Source organism: Hirundo rustica, chromosome 3 (assembly GCF_015227805.2).
Source record: "Hirundo rustica isolate bHirRus1 chromosome 3, bHirRus1.pri.v3, whole genome shotgun sequence".
Lineage (NCBI taxonomy): Eukaryota > Metazoa > Chordata > Aves > Passeriformes > Hirundinidae > Hirundo > Hirundo rustica.
The window spans coordinates 34,789,416-34,813,807 of record NC_053452.1 but is presented as its reverse complement, the minus strand read 5'-3'; the positions used below and the strand labels follow the sequence as shown (position 1 = coordinate 34,813,807).

General features: G+C 37.5%; 1 protein-coding gene across 3 annotated transcripts in view; it reads left to right on the top strand.

The window, feature by feature from the left end:
- The window catches only part of SMYD3 (SET and MYND domain containing 3), a 387,717-nt gene that overhangs the window by 14,833 nt on the left and 348,492 nt on the right, over window positions 1-24,392 (top strand). The window contains exon 1 of one of the 3 annotated variants that reach the window (XM_040060408.2): window positions 21,233-21,383. The exons of 1 other annotated variant lie outside the window; for it this stretch is intronic. The gene's annotated coding sequence lies outside the window, so the exon portion shown is untranslated. Of the gene's footprint in view, window positions 1-21,232; window positions 21,389-24,392 lie in introns of those variants that run through there. One more of the 3 variants, XM_040060407.2, reaches the window with a different exon arrangement.

Genomic DNA, 24,392 nt, shown 5'->3' with positions numbered 1-24,392 from the left:
GTGTTTAGATATGTCCACTCCTGTTGAAGGGATTAGACACTGGACATAAGGTAGGGGAGATGGGTTATCTTGTAAGATTGGGCTGTTGCTCTTCATTTCTGACCTAATCAGTGTTTGAACTCAAGTTTTGGGAAATGAATACTTACTCTTGCTATTTCATAAGATGCTGCAATGAAATTGGAAAATTATACTTCAAGAATACATGAGAACTTGGAACATCTGTTACAGTACTAGTGAAATGTGCATTTCACATGCCTGGCACAAGAAAAATAAATCCTTTAGATCTCTATATATTTTGGAGTTGCCTTTTTATTTAGCCCCTTCAACATTTTAGTTTTTGCTTTTAAAGTCTTCTCCTCTTATTTGCGGAGGACCTAAAAATAAACCTGCAGCCTTTTTCAGGACTGTGGGATCTTTAAACAATTAATTTGCTAAAGCTACTTTTGATTAAAACTTGGACTGTGGATTTGGATTTTTCTTAGAAAATCAAGTTTGAATTTTAAAGCCTGATTTATGTACAGGAAGGCTTCTTAGTGGTTTTTTTTCCTCCTGTTTTTGTGAACAATTCTGTATAATATTTTTGATACAAAATGTGGATCCCTTTCGGTACCAAAAGATATTAGGCTCTTTCTCTGAATGTTGGTATACTAAATATCCTAATGTTGAGAAGTTTTCAGTAATAGAAGAGATGATTTATTTCTTCAGATCTACCCCTGGTGGTGTGAGGTTTTTTTGGGGGGGGGGGGGGGCACTGTTTTTTGTGGTGTTTTTTTTTTCATTTCTAATAGCAAGTGAAGATTTTGATAAGTTGTCTTTTTTACTATTGATGCAGTTGTACTTAAGTATGGTTGATCCCATCCTGTGACACTACATGGCTGATCTTGTTCTGGAGGTTAGCTCTGAGGATTACTCAAAAAACCCAACCCCACTGGGAAAGGAGAACTTTCAAAACAGAAAGATTAGGAGTGTTCCGATCATGCTCATCATGTAAGCTGGGTTAGTTAGTTCCTTGTGTTCAGATACACTGGCTTTAATTTGCAGGTTCTTCTCCAGATGTAAACATACCCTTAATGCCCATAGTTACCTTTCTGGTGAATGAGGAAGCATGGTCAACCCTGAAATGAAACGTTATCTTCTAATGATAGATCTGTTTTATTGGGAATTGTTTAGCAGAATGTGAACAATGACTATGAGCCACTCTGTGACTAGAAGATGCTCAGTTACTGGGGTCTTAAACCAGGAACCTCTTATGCTGAGGTGTTTAAAACTAGTGTAGATACTAACTATCATCTAAAGCTCTGAGAACCTATCTGAGAAATAATTATTTCTTTGGTCTGGTTATTGATACTTGACACATTTGTTGATTACTCTGCCCACTAAGAAATTAATTTGTTAATGAGAAACAAAATGGCTACAAAGAACTGGAATTATGAAGGGTGAGTTAGGCTCTGAAAAAACTGTGCAGATTCTCCTTAAAATCTCTCGTGATTTGGAGTATATGATATAGGATAGCAAAGTTACATGCTCTGTTTCTATGTGAAATAAATAACAAGTAAATTATGACTAGAAAAAACCTAAATTGTGGATTTTATTAAGTAAAAATAAGGTGGTATTATAGTCTTGCATGTTCCGTTGTAGCAGGCTGTGTACAAAATCACTATATACCAGCTGTGGTTACTATGAGTAACTGAGTATATTTCACATAATTTGTCCCTTTGTGATCACTTCAGTGATGACAGAATTGTATGTGAAATGGTTTTGGTGGCTCTGAATTAATTTAAAGCATACAGAACAGAGTGGCATAGTTATATGATCATGTGACACACTTGTGTGAGGAAAGATTGATTTGATAAAAAAAGACTGTGCCAGCTGTTTTTCTTTCTTCTCACAGATCTCTTACATGTGTGTGGATTTTAAGGGAGTTGAATGTTGCAGGAGTTTTGTCTTACCTTCTGGCAGAGTCAATTCAGTGCCAGTTCTGGTTAAGACATTCTTTCTTCATGGTTGTCATATAGACCAGAAAAAAAAAAAAAAAAAAAAAAAAAAGAAGTTTTTATCCCATAGCAAAGGACAGAACTTTTATTTAGCTTTAACTTTGTGGTTCAGAACTGTTTCCCTAGACTAGTTTGCATCTTGAAATAACAAGGTGTTCTTCAGCTGTTCTGTGGTAACAAGTAGCATCCTACTCTGTGAAAAAACAAATGATAAAAAAAGGTAGCAATTCCGATGAAGGACATCTGTTGCTATCTAGTAAATTGTAAGGGGAGGGGGAGTGTGTTTTAGCTGTAATTGGTTACATTCTGGAAGTGTAGGGGAACCTAGGTTAAAATAATGCAAGAGCGATCATATCTGTTAGCAAAATTAAATATGTTTTTAAAAGAGAATGTGTCCGGCATTTTAAGGAATGTTTTTTGGGGCGCAGGAGTCCACAGAAGAGTTAGCTCAAGAACTGAAAGCTGAGGGGAACATATGACGGATACTGTTGCTGTTGCCTCTGCAGAGGATAGTTGAATTTGTTTTTCGATTATTGAGAGAATAGACCAATTTTAGTAAGCAATGGGATGTTACCTTGTCTGGAGCTCTCAAAAGCCTCTTACACCATGCCTAGTGGCAACCCAGGTTACATGCTAGTTAAAAAAAAAAAACACCACAAAAACTTAACACAAAATAGAAGCAAAAATGCGGAATACATTACTTACCTCCTGCTGTACTAGGCATCCTTCTATTTCCTGTGTCCTTTCAAGGTGTGCCTTAAAGATGCACAAACCTCTCTCCCCACCTCACTAATAATATTGATTGGAAGTAGCAGGACTGTTCCCTTCAGCCATGTGCCATTCCACTATGCTGTGTTATTTCAGGATTGACAGGGGAAATCTTATTCTGCTGCTTGTCTCTCAGAACAGTGTGAACATTGCATCTGTCTTGGCTCACTGCACCAATTTCCAGTTGCCTGTAATTGCATCCAGAGATGTTTGTGAATTAGAGCGGTTGATGAAGTAAAGGTAGATTCTGCATACCAAACCTTCCTCTCTGCAGCCTGGCTGGAGTATCCTGAAATAATAGGAAATTTCAGCTGGCCTTCGAGAGTAACACTGGGAAAAAACGCATTGCAGTAGATTGTTGCAGAAATTACACAAAGGAAATGGTTGCAGGGAGGTCTGAGAAACCCTGTTTTATTGGAACTGAGTGGACCTAAAGAACTGGGTATTTGCATCATGGCTAGCTAGTTCTTTGCAGCCTGGCAGTAACTGGTGACCCAAGGCTAGGGTGAGGTTGATGTCTCACTCATTCTATTGCCTGTTCCCATCAGATGCAATGTGGTTAAAAGCCTCAAGCTGTCCCCTGTTATCCAGAAACTTTGTCTTGCTAATGCTAAAAGACAGAGCAAACTGCTTTGTTTCTTCATAATTAGTATATGAGCATTGGAGTTTACTTCCTTTAGATGTTAGATCTGGGCTTCATTGTATGCAAATTGTCCAGGGTCTGTTTTTTAAATTATGTTTATTTTACAACTTCCTTAGCTGTTGATGATATTGCATGGATCCCATTTTCCCTAGAGTCAGTTAGGAATTTTAATGGTAATTTTTTACATGAATTTTTGTGGTAGTTCATGCCTGTCTGATTTTAGATATACTAGAATTATTATCTAAGCTGATGCTATGGTTGTCGTCTCCTAAAGAACAATTCAAATCAATGACAATAAATGCAAATTCATTCAAAGATTATCCAAGATATGTTTATAGCTGCAAGTCATCTGTATTCATAGTCCATCACATGCAGTATGTCTGCTGATCTGAACAATGGGAATTAGAGGAGACAGTTTTGATTTCTTCAAAACCCTGTGAGAAGTGAACTCTTTGTTTCTTGTGTACATGTTATGAAGGAATAAGGGCTTCCTTAGGACAAACCAGCAGGGTGTTGTTTTAATAAGAGGTCAGCAATGAGGCTGTGCAGTTCGCTGGGTGCCAGCAGTACGGCACTTAACCCAGCTTTTGGGTGCTCTGCAGGGCACAAAGTAGTGACAAGTATTTGGACTATGGTTTCCAATTACTCTTTGGTATGGGGTTTATGTGAGAAACAATAAAAAGTAAATGTTGGGTGTCAAGCTCTGTTACCTTTGTTGAGTTAGGTATTTGCTAGGAGTCTACTTCAGAGCAAACCCAGTAACTTTTAAATGCATTTTAAAAGCATAAGTGTGCATTTTCAGATTTGTTCAAAATTCAGAATGTCTTGGAAACTAATGAAAATTACTGGCAGAAATAAACTTTAGCTCTATGCCTAAGGCATGAATCTTGAGCCTGAAAACTAGATTGATTCGGTTCCAAAAGACAAAGGGTGAAGTACTTTTGGTAGAATAAATCTCAGATTTTAACTAATGTAGACTGACTGAAATTGCATGCTAAGAAAAACATTTTTTTTTTTTAAAGTCCTAATTAGTCTTTTGTTGCTTTTGTTGGGAAGTTTGCTTCTAATTATTAAATTGTAATGTTTTCAGCCCTCGGATGCCAAGTCATTTCTCAGGTGTTCACACAGTGATGCAACCTCTGGTGCTTATCACCAGGTTGGGTAAGGGTGGCTCTTACACCACTCTGTGGTGGCTGACGAGGTTTGGAGTCCCGCAGGTATTTCCTGGTTAAGAAAGGGCAGCTTTAGTTTGCCAGAGAAATCTTCGCATCCAAATATTAGAATTTCTTTTGTTGTGCAACTGATATTTCAAGTACCGTATTGCATTAAATAAAACAGACTTGAGACTGTTGGTCTGTGAAAAGTCATCTATAATTCTGAAATGAAGACATTTTCAAGAGTATACTTACAATACTTGGGGAAAAAAATAAGATAATTCTGTTTCAAGTTAAGTACGTTAATCCTGGGTAATATATTTAGTCTTGGGCAATAAATTTATTCTGATTAAGTATTCCATTTAATTCTTTCATTAAGAAAACTGTCATTGTGAGAACATAATGACTGACTTGTATGTGGTCATTCTTCCTCTGAAGCAGGATTTTTTTTCCTTAAAAAGCAGATTTAAACTTGTAATAGTCTTTAGAGTGTGGGAAGTGCAATAGTGACTATAAATGAGAAATTTTGACAGACTTGCTAGGCATCCCACAACTGATGCCATCATTGTGTTAGCTCTTCCAAATAAATGGATAAAATTCCAAGATTCATAGGCAGTCTGAAGTATTTTTATATTTTTTTAAAGATTGCAATGTGTATCATATGCAAACACTGTGTAGTTTTTGTCATATAGCTTTAGTATATTTTTAGGAGGTGTCTTTTATATTTTATTTTGGTGAAATTAGTTATATTTTTGCATGGATATTAAATGCTTTGTGTAACAAGAGGCTTACTAGCAGCATGTTTTTTAAGTGCAATTAATAAATATTATCCATGAGGCAAATTAAAAATTAGAATCAAAGTTGTACTTTTTTGTTTGTTTTAATTTATGGCAGATATTTGCTGCAGGTATTTTTTAAAGAATGGTCTATTTATGATGCTTAAAAGAATTTGAAGATAATAAGCAAATATGCAAGTTTTTTTCTGCTCTTATGTTTTGATCTTATTCCCAATTGGTCTCAGTAACTGTACCTTACATGAAATGAAATTCATGCCAGTGTAGGGCTTTTAATAAATACTTCCTTGCTTAGAGCCTTCATACTTTTATTTAGACTTTGAAAGGTTTTTCCCCCTAGGTATTTTTCTTGTTAGAGTATAGCTTGCTTTGTTAATTAAGTTTATAGGAGGAAATACAATGACATCATGTGAAGCTGGATTCCATCAGGCTCAGGGTGGGCTAAGGCCCTCTGCCTAGGGTTTTGCAGAGCTGGTGGATACAAAATTTGAAATAGCTGAGAGGCAGCATTAAGTGGAGAAGTTTGCCTGGAGAGATGTATGTGCTTTAGTTTGAGTAGGGTGGCACAGCACGCCACCCAGCAGTGTAATGGACCACGTGTGCTGCAGTTCACTGGGATGGAGGGGCGAGATGTGAATGTGTGTACAGACCTTTTTTTGTGAGAGAGAGCAAGGATACAGGAGTATGTACAAAAAAGTATTTCAAGAAGAGCACTTTCTATGTATGTAGCTGATCTGGTCACATCCAAGATATTTTTTTGGCATTTAAACACCTGCTTGCTGCTGGAGGAAGATGAAATGTTGAATTCTTGGGAGGGGTAGGCTTATGGACATATAGGTACTGTACATTTTGGCTACAAAACTGTAAGTTTTTTAAAATTTGCTGTAAATATGTGGCTTTCTGACAACCAGTATGTATTTATCCGAATTTAACTTTTCCAAATTTTAGATCAATTTGTTTTAGACAGACATATTCTGGATTCATGAAGCTGCAGTGAAACAAGCTTGATTGAGAGATGCATCTTGACTTTAAGCAGTCAGGATTGTGGCAGTAGAAATAGTTATATGGTTAATGAGCTGTGTGGATTGGGGATTGTGTAGTCTTGGGAAGATACTGATTTCTGTCTGGTTAAAATTAGGATGTAGCTAAGATATTTAACGGAAGGATTTATCCATTTAAAACAAACCAGCAGAGGGCTTCTGCTGTTAGGATAGTGAAGTCGGCCTATGCAAGGCTCTGTTCTCAGTATCAGTTCTGCTGTACTTGCAGGTTTTCTAGTCTCTGCATTGTAGGTACATAATTCCTGTGGCTGAGGCTGTTCAAATCCTTCCCTTCACTTTCTACATTGGCTGCCTAACTCTTCTGGAGCTCCTCTATTGGTATCTGGTTCAAGTGTTTAAAGAATCTTACTCTTTGAAATCTGATTATCTTTGCATGGCTTCAAATTGCTTCCAAAGTGCATTTAAACTAGTTGTGGTTAAATATTTTTGGTTTTGATGTAGTCTGCCTATCTCCTACATTTTGTGTTAGATCGCCCTTCTATTCTCCATATGGGTAAACATTCCTGAGAATGACCCCTTCCTAACTTTTATAACCTTCATTATAAACTCCTGAACTTTTAGTATGGTTATGTTCAGTCATTCTCTTATTTCCATGAAACTGATAGCTGGTGTGTTGCTTGCTTTATTTGTGCTGTATATTAAAATATGATATTGGGCTAATTAAACTAATTTGCTTTTCTTCTGTAAATATGTACTCCTCATCATTTGGTAAGTATTTTCAGAAGATTTTATTAGAACTTTCATAATGATGAGGGCAACTTCCATACATAAAACTACTTGGGTCCTTCTGTCTAGGGTGATTTAAACTGTAGAAATTCAGGAGTAAAATGAAAATAATGAAAAAGAAATACCTGAAGTTCTGTTAGTACCTTTGTTGTACCAGTGTTCCATGTTATGAAGATTTTAGGTTGTTGGTCAGTTTTAAAAATATAAGCTGACCTGAGGAGTTGAACAGTGAAAAGTATTTAGAGCAGAGGGAAGTCAACAACTGGGAAAATGACGGATTAAGAGCTCTTTGTTTGAGGTTTCTAAGTCTATGAAAAAGGGTTAACCCAGGTATTTAAACTTGCTAATAAATAGCATATGCTTTCTCAATAAGTTACTCAGTTTTGCTCCTTCTAGGAATTTTTAAAACCTGTAAGAGAAAGGCTTCTTGCTGTAAGTAAACTTTTTACATTTGCATGCTATGTTAGTTGTTTGATTTTTTTTTATTCTTTTCATGAATTACGGTACTTTTTGAAAGACCAATATTTAGACAAAATTTTTGTTTTCATTTCCCCTCCCCTTTGTTCCTGAAGCTTTTCCAGTTTTTAAACTAAAGATTTAAAATACCTTTTTAAAGAAAAAAAAATTGTCATACAAAATGGGATGCAGTTGACTTTTTTTTTTTTAAACAGCCATCTTGTAACCCCATCTATTTTATATTCTACTGACTAAAACAAAATGCTTATACATAAATCAATCTCTGTGCTCTTGATTATTGTGGGCAGTGATGCAGGGACCAATTCTAATAGAATTTGCAGGGAAGAAGTCAATTGAGTTTCGACAGGGGTCATGTAGGATCCATAAACTCCCACGGGGCAGTTATCAAAGATGTAACTGTATGCAATGGAGCATAACAGAGCTAATGCCTTTTACTTACTGATTCTTGATTGAACAATTAGTTTGACAATGGTCACCATGCACTTTGCCCTTATTAGACAGGTTTGATAGTACAAACAATCTTACAAGACATTTATAAGCTTCAAGGTGATTTTAAGTTCACAGGTAATTCTCCCAGAGCAGTGCTTGGATATCAATTGTCAGAGACTTTTACCTTCTTGGTTTTAACTCATACTCAGTGTGTTTGTTCTTGACACTATTGCTGCTTTATAAAACCCAAAAATTATGGGTTTGCCAGCTCCTATTTTAAATCATTGTTTTATTTGGTTAGTTGGACTGCTGCCACATGGCCTCTAGAAAAAGGAGAAAGAAGAAACTTACTATGCCTGTTGATGTCTGTTTGTGTTTATTTTTAAACAAAAATTACCCTATCACTGACTCAATTTGGTAAGCAGAGGAAAAAAAAAATCAGGTTAAAATTAACAGACATATCAGTTGAAGTAATATCTCGCATAATTTATTTTAATGGTTAAAAATAATTAGCAATTTATTTTTGGGGCATTTTCCTTAGCTATTTATGCCTCAGTTAATATTTCATATTTATTATACTTTCATGGTGAGAACATTACTGTAGTAATAATCCTTATGGCAAAAATAGCATATAACACACAGCTTTTATTCTGTACAGTATACACCATGTTTAACTCATGCAGTTTAAATTTACAAGTGGTATATTAATGTGTCATCTCATTCAATATTTGTGTTTTGAATCAATATTATATTGTCTATCTCATGCTTAGGGAAACAAGCAGGAAAGCTAGAAGCTGTGCACTGTTTTCAGTGGGAACTTTGACAGATTAAATTGGTTTATAGCTTTTAAATATCTAAAGTATTTCTGGCCAAGCATGGTTAGATGTTGTATATTTGAGAGATTCCAGTATGCACGTATGTTAACATATTGAATATTAAAAAGTAATCAGTGAAACAAAGTAAGATCCACATCTGGATATATGTTCAAATAATAATTTTCCTTCTTTTTGGGGTAGGAATGTAATTATTTTGTTACAGTTCTTACATAGCAGCTGAGTTCTTAGTTTAGATGCATTCAAAACTCAATTTAGTTGCAAATCATTCCTGTCTTCTACAAAATAGTCAAGTTATCAACATTTTTTCTTCTGACAGAAGTATGGGCTTTATCACCTGCAGCTATTGACTTGTCATCGGCTTCTGTGAAATCCAAATCTACATTACACATTTGAAGAAAACTATACTTAAAAGAATAATCAAAGTGAAACCAAACCTCTGCAGAATAAAAATAGGATGTCAGGACAACTTGTTTCATAGTTAAGGCATCTGAACCATAATTCACCTGCATGGGGGCAGCACTTCTGATCCTGCCCGTGAGGAGGACCTTGCTTGCAAACACTGAGGTGTGTGTGAGCACACAGAGGGGAAAAGATGTTGGAATTGTGCACACAATAAAAAGCCAAACACCATTTCAAAACCACAGGAGTGAAGGTCAGTGCTTCTGCCTGAGGCCAGTTTCTGTTTGTTCACTGGGCAGCCACAGAAAGGCTGGCAGTATTTTGCTGCACCAGGATGGTGCTGCTCCCCTCCCTTTCTCTCTCCTTTCTGTGTGCCCATCCTCTATATGGTGGTACCTTGGGGTTTCATCTGCAACCTCTGTGCAAGCTAATGCCCTTCACATGTCTCTTTTCACGCTTGGAGCATCCCATTTCATGGCACCTTTTGGAAAGCTTTTAGATACTCTGTGCTACGTAGATGGAATTTTCAGACATGGTAACAAACACACACTTGAAATGAGCAGTGTAGGAAGCAGTAAAAGTAATGTTTACATATACCAGGGTTTTTTGAAGATGTGATTTCTTTTTCCTCAAATTTTGAGGTAAGACTGGCAGAGTGAAAAATTAGAGGAGGTGTAGTGTAGCAGCATGTGAAATAATTTCTTCTCTATTATTGCAGTTTTGCTTGTTGCAGGGGGACGTTTTTGGCCCCTGAGTCATTGTAAATCATTGGAAGCAAATGGAATAATCTGGAAGTAGCAATGATATGTGCAGCAAATCTCTGTCCTTGTGATCTTAAATTTCAAATTGTCTTTATTTTTTTTTTTTTTGATTATTAATCATCTTGCTGCTAGATTAAGGTTATCTTTGAGAACTCTTGCATTCAACCCTCCACGCATAAGCAGTAAATACTCAGTTTTCTCTTCTACTTGAGAAAAGGCAAAGAAATTTTACTGTGGATTAATTCATGTTATTGTTGATAGAAAATGGTTGAATGCAGACCCAGAATCTATGAAAATAAGGTAATCTGTTTCCATTTGCAACAGGCTTTTATTATTCATTCTTTGTAGACCATATAGGAAGGAGTATGGGCTACCACTGATTAGTCTGTAATTAGTGCTCACAGGCAGTATGGTTGGAGCCGTGTTGGAGAGGAAAATTTGTCAGTTATTAAAGGCTGCGTGACTTGTGTAGAGGAGCTAAAGTGCCGACTCCAAAGTGTATTAAATTGCTGTGTTTATTATCTACCTAAATTCTACTGTGGGTTCTCCAACTGCTTTATGTGCAACTGTTCCTCAAAGTGAGGCAGGAGTATCATGCATTTTATTTGTAACAGATTGAACATGAGGCAATTATCAGTAAGCCATTTGATGGTGAAGCTTATTCCCTAAATCAGGAAGCTAGAAACAGGTATTCTGTAACAGATTGGGAAAAGGCTTTTCAAAATGACCACATCATCTGTGCAGATGCACGGTGGAGCATCTGTGCAACCTTCAGGCAGTCATTTATATACGTTAGTGAGAGCATTGGTCTTTGTGTGACTCCCACGGGGCATGCAAACACAGCTCAACTGTTATTTTGCTGAAAGATTTGCCTGCCAGATTTTATTAAAGTACATCATGGGGTAACACAAAAATGGAGCTGAGATGAAATGCCTTAAAAAGCCTTATCTGTGAGTCTGCCTTACTGTTATGACTTGTGTTTATTCTGGAGTTCGTCTTTCATTAAGTATCAAATCTTCACAGGTTAGCTACATTTGTCTTTCTTTAAAGCAGTTCTCTGTAGTGCTAAATTTAGTCAAACTGCCTAACGTGTAATGCCAGTGCCACTGGCAGGGCTTGGTGATGCTATTGATGTTAGAGCTCATTTCAGTCTCCAGCACATAAGAGGATTTTGTGGCAGCAGTGACTGGTTGCGAGAGAAATTTGGAGTGCTCCAAATTGCCCCTGTGGAAGAGGGAGAGGCAGCATGTCCTTGGCAAGTAGGGTGCTTTGTGCACCTGTGCAGTTGTGTGCATTTCTTGTGGTATTCACTCTCTAAACAGTGGTGGAAAGGCGGAGGGATGAAGGGGATGTTGCTCTGAGTCTGGCCACATTGCCTCTCTCTGCAAATGCTGGTCTGCTGCCAGGGTGGGTGATCTACATCTGTGGCTCTTCTCTGAATCGCTGCCCTGGGTTCCTTTGGACTTGGGTTTTTAAAGTTGCATGGTTTTCTTGTCTGCCTCTTTATTCTTTGCATTTGCTTGATGCTTTTACCTTGTTTCCTATTTCATTCTCTGTTTTGTTGCTTTCCAAACAACTAAAAGTTAAATTCCTCCTGTAATGTGGGTTCAGAATTGAAACTGATGCCACAGTACCTAAATGTTTTCAAGAATTTATGGCAGTTATCAATTGCCTCTTCCAGCATTGTTGAAAATAATCAGTTGCATAGAACTCAAAACAATGAAGTGAGTGAATTTCATTGTTAATTTAGAGGTTCGGTTGAACATGCAAATGATCAGCCGCAGGGGGGAAAGTAAATTCCTCCTCAGCCCCCACAAAGTGAGGGACAGAGGAGGATTTGGGGAAAGCTGTCTTTCATAATTGTAAATAATGTGTAAGAAAAGGTAATCTTCAATGTAAGAATGTAGGTTTTAAGGTTGTGTCTTGTATTTAAGCCATCACTGACACTTGAGCATCTATAGTCAAGGATATGTTTGTCCTCTTCTTGTCACTGTAAGTAGATGTTGTCTTAAAATTATGTGTTGTAGTCAAGATTTGTATAATTATAGTTTGTCTTCATAGTCTTGTATCTTGAGCATGGAAGAAAACATTGATTCATACAAAATTTCCAACTGTGATGGTTGGAAGGTGTTGTGTGTGTAGTGGAATATCAAAGTCAGTTATGGATATTCTGAATCTGTATAACTTTTCCTTTCCTTTTTTGATATGATGAATGGAGGAATCTCTGTCAGAAACTCACAAAGTTATTGTAGATGAATGTCCCATCCTCTCTCAGATGGATTTGCTAAATTGTTTCACCAAAGAACTGCTTTATTTTTTTAACAGTATTTGTGTAGTTATTGAATGAATTGGTGATTGCAAGCACTTTGAGGTTTTATCCTAAATATAGTAGGCTTCTTCATTACAGGAATTACAAAAATAATATGTCATTTCTGCCTTTTATAGGTTTATCTTGATTAAATGTATATTGATTTTTTTTCATAGTGAGGTTTGGTTTTGCTTTTAGTTACTACTTTTTCTTATCCATTTGTGTCCAACAATAAAATTCTTAAATGTGTCATTATTTCTTCTGCTTCTTCTTTTGATTATTTTGGTGGTAGTTTGGGGGGGGGGGGCACAGTTCTCTCCTTTTTTTTTTTTTTTTTTAATGTAGTATGGAAAGAGACTGTTGTGTCATGTATGCTTGATAGTGTTCCTTTAGAGTCTTTAGACAGTTTGAAGGAACTGGATTTTCAGGTGGTGTATATATGACCTATGCTTATGGATGCTAAATAATGATCTCTTCCAGTAGTTCTCGCACAGAGAGGTCTACTCTGTCCCTCTCTACTCACTCTTGATTCTCTATATGTGCTCTTGGGTCCCAGGGTGGCAATTTGAGGGTCAGTGTCTGCTGGATGTCACCAAGAGGAATTGGTGACCCAGCTCATGTTGGTAGCTGCTCACCAGTACAAATAAGTGGTTTGTATTCATTACAGAGAGATGAATATACAGATGTATAGCAAGAAGAGTGAAGTTGATGGTTGCGGGATTTTCATTGGCACTTACATTTAAGCAGAGCAGATTGTACTGCACCTGATCAGCCTCTGAAGTCAGCCCTGCCTTGGGCAGGACGTGGTACATGGTGACTTTAGAGATTTCACAAACCTTGCCTGCTTTTATGGTTCTCTGATTTCCATGCTGAGTTGTGGTGTAAACATCTCTCCACAGTTGCATGCTCCTTGTTTTTTAGAGTTATGAGGGGTCCCAAGAATAGTCCCCACAAAACCTGATTTGAATTGAAAACCTTTAGAAATGTCCCCTTTGGCTTGTCTGCTTTTTCCTCTTCCTTTTGTTTTCCTAGTCCCTGAACCAGACATGTCTGTAGTTTTGGTGTTTGTTGACAAGTACGTCAGTGAGTCTTACATTTGGAGAATGGACTAATTCCTGCCTATCATTATGCAGGTGGTTGACTTATGAGTAGCGATCATTTAAGCAGCATTATTGATGAAGTTTTTGCAAAAGACTTTTTTTCCCAAGGTCAGGTTTTGGGTTGTTTTTGTTACAAAATGTGCAGCTGAAGGTGTCTCTGTGCTGCAGAGCGACTGACTGGAGAGTACTGCAGGTTCCTGAAGCTTTAGACATGATGGGCTATGTCCGGTTGCGTCCCCGCTCCGGGTGGGAGCTGACCCCCAGCTAGCTCGGGTCAACACAGACACAAAGTTTCCAGTTCGTTTTGGCTTCTCGGCTTGGCAGCTGGACCCAAAGGTGACAGTCAACAGCAGCAGAAGAGAAAAGGCTGGCTCTCAGCTTAGCAGGTTAAAGGATGTTTATTAGCAGAGATCTCCAAGCTCCGAGGCGAGCGGCTGAGAACCCAGTGGCTGAGAGAGTTTGCTCCTCCCTCCAACCCCCTATAAGCGTGGGAGGGTCCCAGGGAGGATACAAAAAAGACCACAAATCAGGGGTTTCAGGGGGTAACAAGGTGTGCCCACCCCCAAGCTTCAGACCACTAAAATCCAGAGCCAAAGGAATTTCCCCCAGGCTACCTATCACCTGAAGCTCTCTCACGGAGATTTCACAATCCGGGAGGGACCCCGGGAGTGATAGGCAAGCTGCCCCAGAGAGGGGGGTTGGGGCAGAAGGGATGTTACATGTCATGTGAGGTATGGGATGATTGACACAAAACACCTTATTATACAGACAACACAAAAGGGATACAGAATTGGGGATACAGTGAAACGAACCATAACATAAACTTCTTACAAAAATCTAATAAAACAGTTCTGCACCACTACAATGGGCTAAATGCTGGTTTCAGCTGGGTCATAGCGCAAGGGCTGTGGCTCGTAATTACCCCATTTCCCCCAACTAACACCATCAGAAAGTTGGGTTTTTTCTGCATTGTATTAGTGCGCAGTCCGTCTACTCTGCTCTGACCTGAAACCGAGAGGTTGTGCTTCTGGTGTCAATGCTAATTTACTTTTTCACTGGTTAGAAGAGAGCAATCTTTGCTGGAAGAAACTGACCCAGTTGTGTGACTTGTTTTTCTACTACTGCATTAATCCAGCAGTAGTGTAGCTGGTGAAAACTTTCTCAAAGACTTCAATAGTGCAATAATAGAAGTCCATTATGTAGCAAGGTCGTGGCATTCCACTATGAAGGTTGGGGCTTTTAGACATGGAAATCAGTGCTGGATAAAACACCTGTTCTCATTTTTTTGCTAGAGTAGGTTGTTTTCCTCCTTTCATTTACCTGGTTGCCTTTATCCAGTATTTTTATCTGCCGTTCTCCACTCATCCAACAAACACGTTTTCCACTAGAAAATGCTAATGTGCAGATTTTTTTTATGTATACATCCTAAGTATGCTTTCATAAACAAAATTTTTCTTATCTTAGAAAATGTGCTTGAACGGTTTAAATCCAATAAGTATTTGGGGAATTAATTGGTTTCTTCAAGTCATAACTAGAAGGTTTGTATTTTTTGATAATTACACTGAATGAGAAAATTTTGAGAGTAGTAGACATCCTAGAACAAGTAATTTCTTTTGCAAAACACGACATGAATTCACTACAAAAGTGATCATAAACTGATTTTTGGCTTATGTTTTCATAAGAATTCCAGTTAAACATTATACAGATTATCGGATGGTAGGATGCTTTATTCTGCCAGTTTCTCTGTTTTCAATTTAGAGTATACTGAATATGTTATTTAAATACTACAGAAATTAAATATAATGATGTAGTTAACTTAGGAGTTAATTTTCTTGCCTGCATACTAAAATGCCTGCACTTAAAAAAAAAAAAATTTAAAAAAAAATTCTGTTCAAAGTCAATGCCTCTGTGAAAATGAAAGCACGTTATAAGGCCATGTACAAGTGTTAATATATTTACTATTATTAGTTGATATTACTATTATTAGTTAATAAATTGATAGTCTGTTTTTATTCTTAGCTAACAGAGTCCAGACCTCAATGACTTTTTTTCCCCAAATGTATTTTTTTTGTATGTGGTAGCACTACTAAGTATATAATAATTTCACTCTGAAGGAGAGTTATACCATGTTTTTCTGGTCCTAAAACAACTGTTTTGGCACTGCCTAGTTTATGTTAATCTATCTGATATTTTCACAGGATTAATACTTTGTTTTGGGGTTATGTGTTTATATATATTTAGTTTTAGCAGATGACCGCATATTTATTTATTTTGGCAATATCATTAATCGTTCAGAAGACTTTTATCCCCAAATCCCTTAGTTTTCCAGAGAGACCTAGAACATCTGCTTGTAATTCTGTATTGGACATTGCCAACACAAATTAGTCTTGGAAACTCGCTTCACATCTTAGCTTAAAATGTGCACAGACGTTTTCAAGGTTCATGAGTTTTACAAGAACAATTAATACCGAATATGCTCTAATCCAGATTTCCACCCAAGTTTCTTAAAAGTCATTACAAATATGAACCTGGCAGTTCCCCTTTCCAGTCAGGTAGGTTAAAGAATTTCTGCTGTCTCTTGTTGGTTGAGAAACTGCTGCTGCTCACCTTACCCATAGTTTAGGATGAAGAATTTAGAAAAATAGTATAAGATGGTTGTGTGTGTGATTCATCCATCAGTTCCATCAGTCCTTGCCCCTTTGTGGTTGGTTTTTTTTTTTTTTTTTTTTTTTTTTTGCAAAAATCCTGAACTTGTGGATTTTGTTGTTGTTGTTGTTCTTATATTAAATGAACATGGTGGTCAAAGCCTTAGGGATTTTTTTTAAATCTCTTGAAGAAGGGCTTATCTTCAACAGTGCAAAGACCTAACATCATGCTGGGATCTTTTTATCAAATTAGGTGGAAAAGTAGTATTATATTGTGATATATGTCCTAAAGTTAATTTGTGTTAAAAAGATGTAAAATGTAATTCAACCCCTATAAGTATAAGTTTTGTTTCTAATCCAGTATGCTAAGAGTTAACTCAGACGAAAGCGGCCTGGAGAAGGGTACAGGAATTTCTTTTGCCTGAAAAGACATAGGAGGGACACGAAGAAACCATGATTGGAATTACCAGAAAAAGAGATATGAGGATGCCTCTGCCGGGAATCGTTAAGGGGAGAACAAAGACAACGGAAAAAGGAGATGAGAGCCCGGAGAACCAGACGATTACATCAGTTCGATATCTCATCCGTCTCCTCCTGAAATTAACATCTTCACGCCACACCTGGATTCGACCATTAAAGGCATTGTCTTCTCAAGGAACCCTATTGAGAATCACCAGAACTGGAACATGAATGTCTAATGAGGCTGCCTCAGAAGGAGGAACCTCGAAGTCCTGAGTTTCTCTCAGCGATCCAGTGTATAAAAAGAGACTGCTCCAAGCCAGAAATGTGAACTTGGGGGGTAACAGACTGGCAGAGTGTGTTATCATTGTTCACCCAGCGCCGACCCCGGGCTCGATGCTGTCCTTTTAATTGTGGCTGTCCGAGACTGTCATTCTGTCTCTCAATAAAATTCCAAAATTTTGATTTATCGAATTTGGTGAATTGTATTTATTACAGTATGAAGTACAAAAACGTGGCCATGATTCAAGAAATTTTTCTGTGCCGATGTCTTCTATAATATGCTCCCAATATGCTCCCAATTTAAAGTTAGGAGACACCTGGCATATATATATGATTATGTATAATAGCATAAAGGAAAGCTTTTCAGTCTTGTGAGTGTTTCTGTTGTGGAGAAATCCTACAAAATTCAAGGGTTACTGATGTGAAGCTAACACATCTTATTAATTACATGTAAGCAGCATGCACTTAGCCTGACTTCAGAAACACTGGTGCACAGCAGAGGGGATGCCACAACTCAGCCCTGATGAGTAAGGGTGATCCAGAACATGAGGAATACCTATATAACAGCAGACTGAAAATTCAGTATGCTTTAAGGAAGAAAACAAGAATTATTTTGAAGTAAGAACACGGCTTAATTAAAATATGTAATTTCTCTGATTGACTGCCCTGAATATACATATATTCTTTAAACATAACCTGTTCAATGTGAAAGCCAGCATACCAGTAGAATATGCACAACGTGCCCTTTTTGAAATGCAGTTTACTTTTAAATTAAATGACCCAAATCAGTGTGGATCATCTATGGGTTAGATTTTGGATTTGAAATCTGAATGGAATTTTGTTCCATGGTTTAGAGCTGTGGAGAAATCTCATAGTCCTCAAAAGTGAATTTTCCCATGGTAACAGGAACTGCATTGTGCTGGGTTAAAGGTACTCTTTATCTTTTTGTCATTAGTTTTATCCTTCCTGTATTGGAATGTTTTTATAATTTTTATTTTGTATTAGCAGAACACTGCAGCACTTATACATGTGTCAGTGCTGGTGTTCCTTAGACAAATATTTTAGTAGTGGGACTTGATTTTTGGTTTGACTGAGCTGTGTTCCCTTTGCTACTTCTTCGTGAACCCAACAGATGGTGTATTCAGGTTTTGAGAACTCCACCAAAAGGAGAAGTCAAGTAATTTCATGTGGAATTCTTATATTCAACTAAAACTGTAGGTGTAATTTGGGTTCTTTTAGCTGTTTCAATAATCTGTGTGAAATCAATCAGAGACATTAATCCACTTGCTAGCTGAGAAATACACCCAGTTATTAACAGCCAGCTGTCTTGATTAAAATGAAGCAAACCAGAAATTCCTAGCCCCCAAACTACACCTGCATCTCCTATTGTTTGTGCTGGCAATTCTACTTTGCTTTTTTTGGTCAAACATTAAAAAAATTACCTTCTTGAATATTTCCTGCACAGCCTAAGGAACCAGAGTGACAGAGGCTGGGTCTGGGGCCTCTCAAGTCTGCAAGTCACTTGGTCTTGCACCTGTCCTGTGGAGGAACCTTTTGTCTGCATCTCTCATGTGCAACTAACACATATTGATGATCTCATAAGAAATACTCGAATCAGTTTTAATTAAGTGCTTGTTGCAGTCATATGATAACAGTAGGGACTCAACATAAGCTCTACTTAAAGCTGTTGGCATGCTGCAGCGTGTTTGAGTGAAATGTGCACAGGAGAACATCTGGCTCTCCCTCCATTTAGGATGACAAAGTAAACAATTTGGATGTAAAGTTTGAGTGGAGACCAGAATTCAAGCAGTAGAGTAAGCTAAATGTGGGATGTATGTAGATCCCTGTGATGCTGTACCAGCCTTTCGAATGTGCACAAGTCACTTGTGTGCACCGGCAGAGCTGTTGAAGGGGGCAGGTGCCCAAGGTGTTGAGGAATCTTCTGAGTTTCACTGTGTTACTGCAGGAGTGGGGATGGTGGATGTTCAGAAAACGAGATGGGTTAGAGTGTAACATTTTCAGGAGATACAGGAGGAAATAACAGATATGAGATGGAAAGTCAGAATAGGAATAAAATGCCAATAGAGGTGGTTTATGTATGGATTAGAATGTATTCGTGTCTATGCATGCACTTAAAAAACTTTCTATTTTTCAATCTTGATCAAAGTGAAATTTTTCTAGAACAGTGCGATAGTGATGGATCATTTCTTCCCACAAGCTTTTTCAGCTCATTGATTTGAGGCATGGTTGACTTTAGAAATTACCAGAGGCTCATTTTTCTCAAACATGTACTGCAGGCATTTCTTTTATTCTGCAAAGCAGAGCATTGCTTTTGATTATTTAACTTTTACTGATACTTACAAGCCGTATCAGCAGTGGCATACATTAACAAAATCAGCTCTCTCCCAGCAATTGCCTATCACAATAAACCTTCACTTTCTTCCTCTGCAAGTAAGGAATAACATATTTCTCATTTTCCTGTACTGTGCTCTGCAGAGTCTCATTCCATGGTTGTTGAACTGAAACAAATAATCTGATTTCACTGATGACCCATTGCTGAAGCTACGGTATAATGATTAAAGGCTCATATTTCTTGGCCATGGAGAAAATGAAATTTAACTGAAGACTTATAATGATGTAAAAGTAGTACCTTCTGGAACATAAAACCCAATTTTAACTAGGTAATTGTGCAAAATCCATGGCCAATCCATATCAATTTGTGATTTTCTGTATTAGTTTCAATCTCCTTGCTGTGTCTATGTCTGAAGCTTCTTCAACAGCAGTGGCAATTTCTGAAATGGAAAGGTGTGCACTGATACACTGTCATTGGGACAAATCAGCAGGAAGGTAAACTGCAATCTCTTATCTTGTGACAGATATTATGGCTTGGCAGCTCCTCTTCTTTTAGCATTTGCTATGGAATGTTGTAAGAGAAACGTGAGAACTGGTAGCTAAGTGTGGGGAAGTATGCTGTATGTTGAAATTCCCCTGACTTAATTAAGAAATAGGTTTTTAATTTAAAATAATAGCTTCAGATTTTTAAAATGACTTGGTTGTTTCTTATGTTGATGCAACATCGTTATTCTATTGCCTGATAAAATGAGCTAGAAATGGAGATGCTTTCACTTAAAAATACATGGGAATTTTTATTAAAAATTCAAGATGGAACAAAAGTAGTTCGAGTTTTATCTTAATTTCTACAGTTCCACAAGAATTTATTAAAGCTTTTTTGCAGGTATGATCTGTGCTTCTTCTCTAAAATAGTTTTGGGAGACACTAAATTATTTTGACATTTCTGTAGTTTGAATAGGAAACTCTTCTGTGAAGATATTGACTGTAGTTAGAAATGTGGCAATACTAATTACAGAAGCAGTTTGTGAGAGAGGGCTGCCATTTACAGGCATGCCTGAGCATGTGTATATCTTCAAGCACATCAGTTAGTGAGATAGAAATTTTCGGGATTATTCCTGGGGTTTGATGCCTTCCTGTTCAAACTGTCAATTCTTTGTGAGGAAAAAATTTAATGAAGCTAGTGATGACGTGGGGCTCTAAAATACGTTCTGGAATTGGGCCAGTTTCTTTAAAAAGACCTTTTTGCTGGAAATGGGCAAATTTTAAAAGTTGAAGAGTATATAGGTTTTGCTTACTAAAAAAAATCTCTAGAATGGGTGAGAAATAGAATTAAGGAAATTAACACTAGAGCTCACAGCTTTTAGATTGTAATTCCTTTTTCCCCCCCTGAAAATATATGGGTGTCATTATAGTTAGAGCCATTTCTTTTGACTATTTTTTTGCTTTTCTACTGAAAAAAAGGAAAAGGGAAACTTGGATATCTGCTCTTTGAAACTGAAGAAACATCTATTATGATTTTAGCCATTGGATGTCACCAGAGTACAGAGAGTAAGTATTAGATGATGTGGAACTGATTTATTACTTCCCTTGGCTGTTCATTTTTGGACTGGGAAGGCTCCAGCCCTGGAGGGGCTTTCTCAGATCAGTGGACTCAGCATCTCAGCCAGTTTCATCATGTCTGTGACTCTCTTAAATCCAGAATGTTGAGCACGAAACGGTTTCAGCACCTTGTCCTGCATCCACAGGGGCATTGACACTAGTGAAGCAGGGGAGGAAGCCAACAAGGAGTGAACAAATTATCACCACACTCTTCAGCCTTGGTGTTCCCCTGCCTGTTACAGTGGCATAATTGACAGAGGCCTTGAAAACCACTGGTGTCTCCATTGCACACGTTGTGCTGGGATTGCTAATTAGCTCATGTACCTCATTTGCTCCTCACTGTTGGGTGTGGTTCCCTGCCAGGTGTGTGGGGCACGGCCTCTGCTCTGTCAGGTGCCTTTTGGGCTGCCCTGAGCACTGCCCGGGCTTTGCTGCAAACCCTGAACCTGCAGTGGCTCAGCTGAGTCCGGGGGCATCTGCAGGCACTTCAGTACAAGCAGGTTAATTAAAACAGAGGTAGACCCTTACAAAGACCTTTGAGAACTGGTTGTAGCTCCAGTGAGTCTTGAAGGACTTTATGCTTTGAGATGTGAAAAGTTTAGTGAGTATGTTTTTTAACAGTAAGATTTCTTCCAGGCAATGTGGACTTAAGTTAATTTTAGTTGTAAAGCTTTAAGTTTTAGCTATTATATGTATGGTCCTGCTTGAAGGTCTTGTTTTCCATCAGTAACTGTGCAACGCTGGTCTGTGAAAATAAGTTTGATTTTAATTGCCTTATAGGAGTCAATAGAGAGAGTGTGTGTGTGTATATATATATTCTGCATTTTCTGAATAATTTCTATGTAGCATTGCTGTTCCTATGCTAATATGAAATACCTTCATTCTTACTGGTGAACGTTTCCAAAATTAAGCATTAGTGTAGAAAGGGACCACCTTTCAGTGACATGTAAAAGAGGCACACAGAAGGGAAGATATCCCTTCTGTATTGACATCCAGAATCTGTTGGAAAAACAAGTGAGAAATGTGACATAAGTGGTTTTATTTAAACACATGATAGGAATAAGCTTTGTAAGATGTTTTTAGATCAATGCTTGAAAGTGGCACTCTGATGTGAAATGAAAATTGCTGGAAGGAGTATAAAGTGAAAAAGGGTTTGAGCCTGGTGGGGAAAAAAATAAGACTTCTTGGAGGTAAAAAACAATGCCTTTGTAATCTAGAAAAGGAGAAAGAGATTCTGAAATGGGGAAGGTGTTGAAATAGAGTAAATTAGAGAAAAAATATGAACAGTGACAAGCAAACCAAAATGCCTGCAAAGCTCGAGATAATGAAATGACTGGAAAAGAACTGATAAAATACAGAAGACTTAAAAAAAAGTGATGGAATGGGTAAGTTAATGGTAATTTAAAAGATTATCCATCCAGCTAGGCTGAGAGAGAGCTGCTTAGGCAGCTATTTGTAAATTTATTACAGGTGTTTATAGGTTTGCTAAAAGTGCTCTTTCTTCAAGTTTCCCCAGTATCTTCCAGTTGTGTAGAATAGTCTTTGAGATAAACAGTGGTACTCTCCAGGATAGTCTGCATTTGTAAGAGGTTAAGATGGACTAAATATGGGAAGTGCTTTTGTCTGAGGGAAACTTACGTGCATTTCAAGTGCATCCCAAGAGAAACATGTACAGCAGAAAACCATCCTGTGCTAGAGGGCTGGATCAAAGTGGGAAGCAGAATTACAGGTGTTAAGAACATTTTTCACATCCTTCTAATGCAGAGGTCTTCATGAGGATTTTCTGAGTGTATGACAAGACCACTTCAGATGTCTTGTGAGACCTCATGACATCAGATTGCACCTGAGCTGGACACAAGTTGTTTCTCTGCCCTTTCTGCTGTTTGATAGAAGCACATTTTTTCCTGTATTTTACTCCTGTTTTCTGTTTTTGCAGGTTCCTCAGTTTATAAGTGAGCAGAATTGACTATTCTGTTCCAGTCAGATATTTAAATCTTGACTTGGATGTGGTGTGACCATAAGGGCTAAGCAAGTTGAAAATGAAGAGTTCACTTGATGTGTATTCTTTCCCACTTCTAAATCTACAGGGAAAAAAGCACTGGACTTTATTTTGAGCCCATCTGTATTATTATGTCTGTTAAAGATTTTTGCCTGAAATATTTTATTTTTTTGTTCATCACGTTCAAAATGTGTTCCATAGGGAATGAAAGGTCTTTTGGGTATAGATATTCACATTTGGAAAAAGAAAAACAAGTGAATAGGCATTTCAGGACCTCTAAAAAATATTTATGCTAAAAATATAAATATGGTCAAGAAAGGAAAGGAGCTAAAAAAGAAAAAAGCTTATGAAGATATTCTTCTCTGAGAGGGTCAGAGGGGTTTGTATTTCATTGAAAATTATGCATCCATATGATCCTGGAGGTAATACTAGCAGGATGTAAATATTTACATCAGTATGATATTTTAGAGTAACAGCTTTGTTTTGGGGGAACATTGACCTATGGGTTGAAGAAAAAATTACTTAGATATACAGCAGATTAATGAACAAATTAATCATTTTTATAGGGAGAAGTGAAAGATAGGATGTTTTATTATACTTGGCTTCATTGGATTTTAACCACATGTTCCAGAAACGAGCATTTAAAAATATTGCATGTAGCATTTTTCCAGATTTCTAAGTTATAGATAGGATCTTTTCGACTTTTGAAATATAATCTTAGTCTTTCACAGTATTTGTCTTTCTTCTTTGATTGAAATCCCAAGGTGGAATGAATGTCCTGTGTGACTGAAAATAACCTGTTTAAGCCTGAAATTGCTGGAGGCATGTTGGCGTGCCCACTGCAGGGAAACTCTGGAGATGGCCTTGATTTGAGGGCAGCTGTGTCAAAGCTGTGCAGGGCAAGGAGAGAAACTGCCGCAGACAGTTGGTAGTAGTTGCCTGATGCTCTTGGAGCCCACTTCTACTGTGGTGTTTTTTTAATGCTCTCAGTGGGGGACAGCTGTGAGTTTTGCTGGAGGAGTAATTGCAGTATTTTCACGCAACCACTGATTTCAGTTGTGATGGTGTTAGTTTTATTTGTCATGAACATTGATAAAGAATGTGTGTGTGTGTTTGTACATACACTGCGTGTGTACTTACATAAATGTAAATGGTATTATATTCCAAAGCCAAATTGTCTTCTAGAGCAAAAAAATCACTGTTTTGGGATATGCTAAATGCTTCTCCTGAGCAAGTTTAAGGGCCTTGTACTACTGAAATTCCTTCTAAGGTAAATATTTTGGTTTTTAGTAGAGAGATTTTCTTGTATTTTCATGTGTAGGTTAGAATGAGAGGTAAATGTTAAATGGAGAAGTAGAATTCAAAGGTAAGATTAAATTTCATGCCAATTTGAGGGCCGTAGTTTTTGGTATTTCTTCTTGTAAGTTCCTTCACTAATTTTGTTGGAAAGCACCACATCTGAAACTTTTCACTGTTAACCAGCTTAGAGGAGAGGAGTATAATTTTGTTCTTGGTTGTATCAGAATAAATACTACACATCTAGAATCTCTATTTTCAAAAAATCAATGTGTTTTTTCAGTTTAACCAGAGGAGTGACATCACTTTG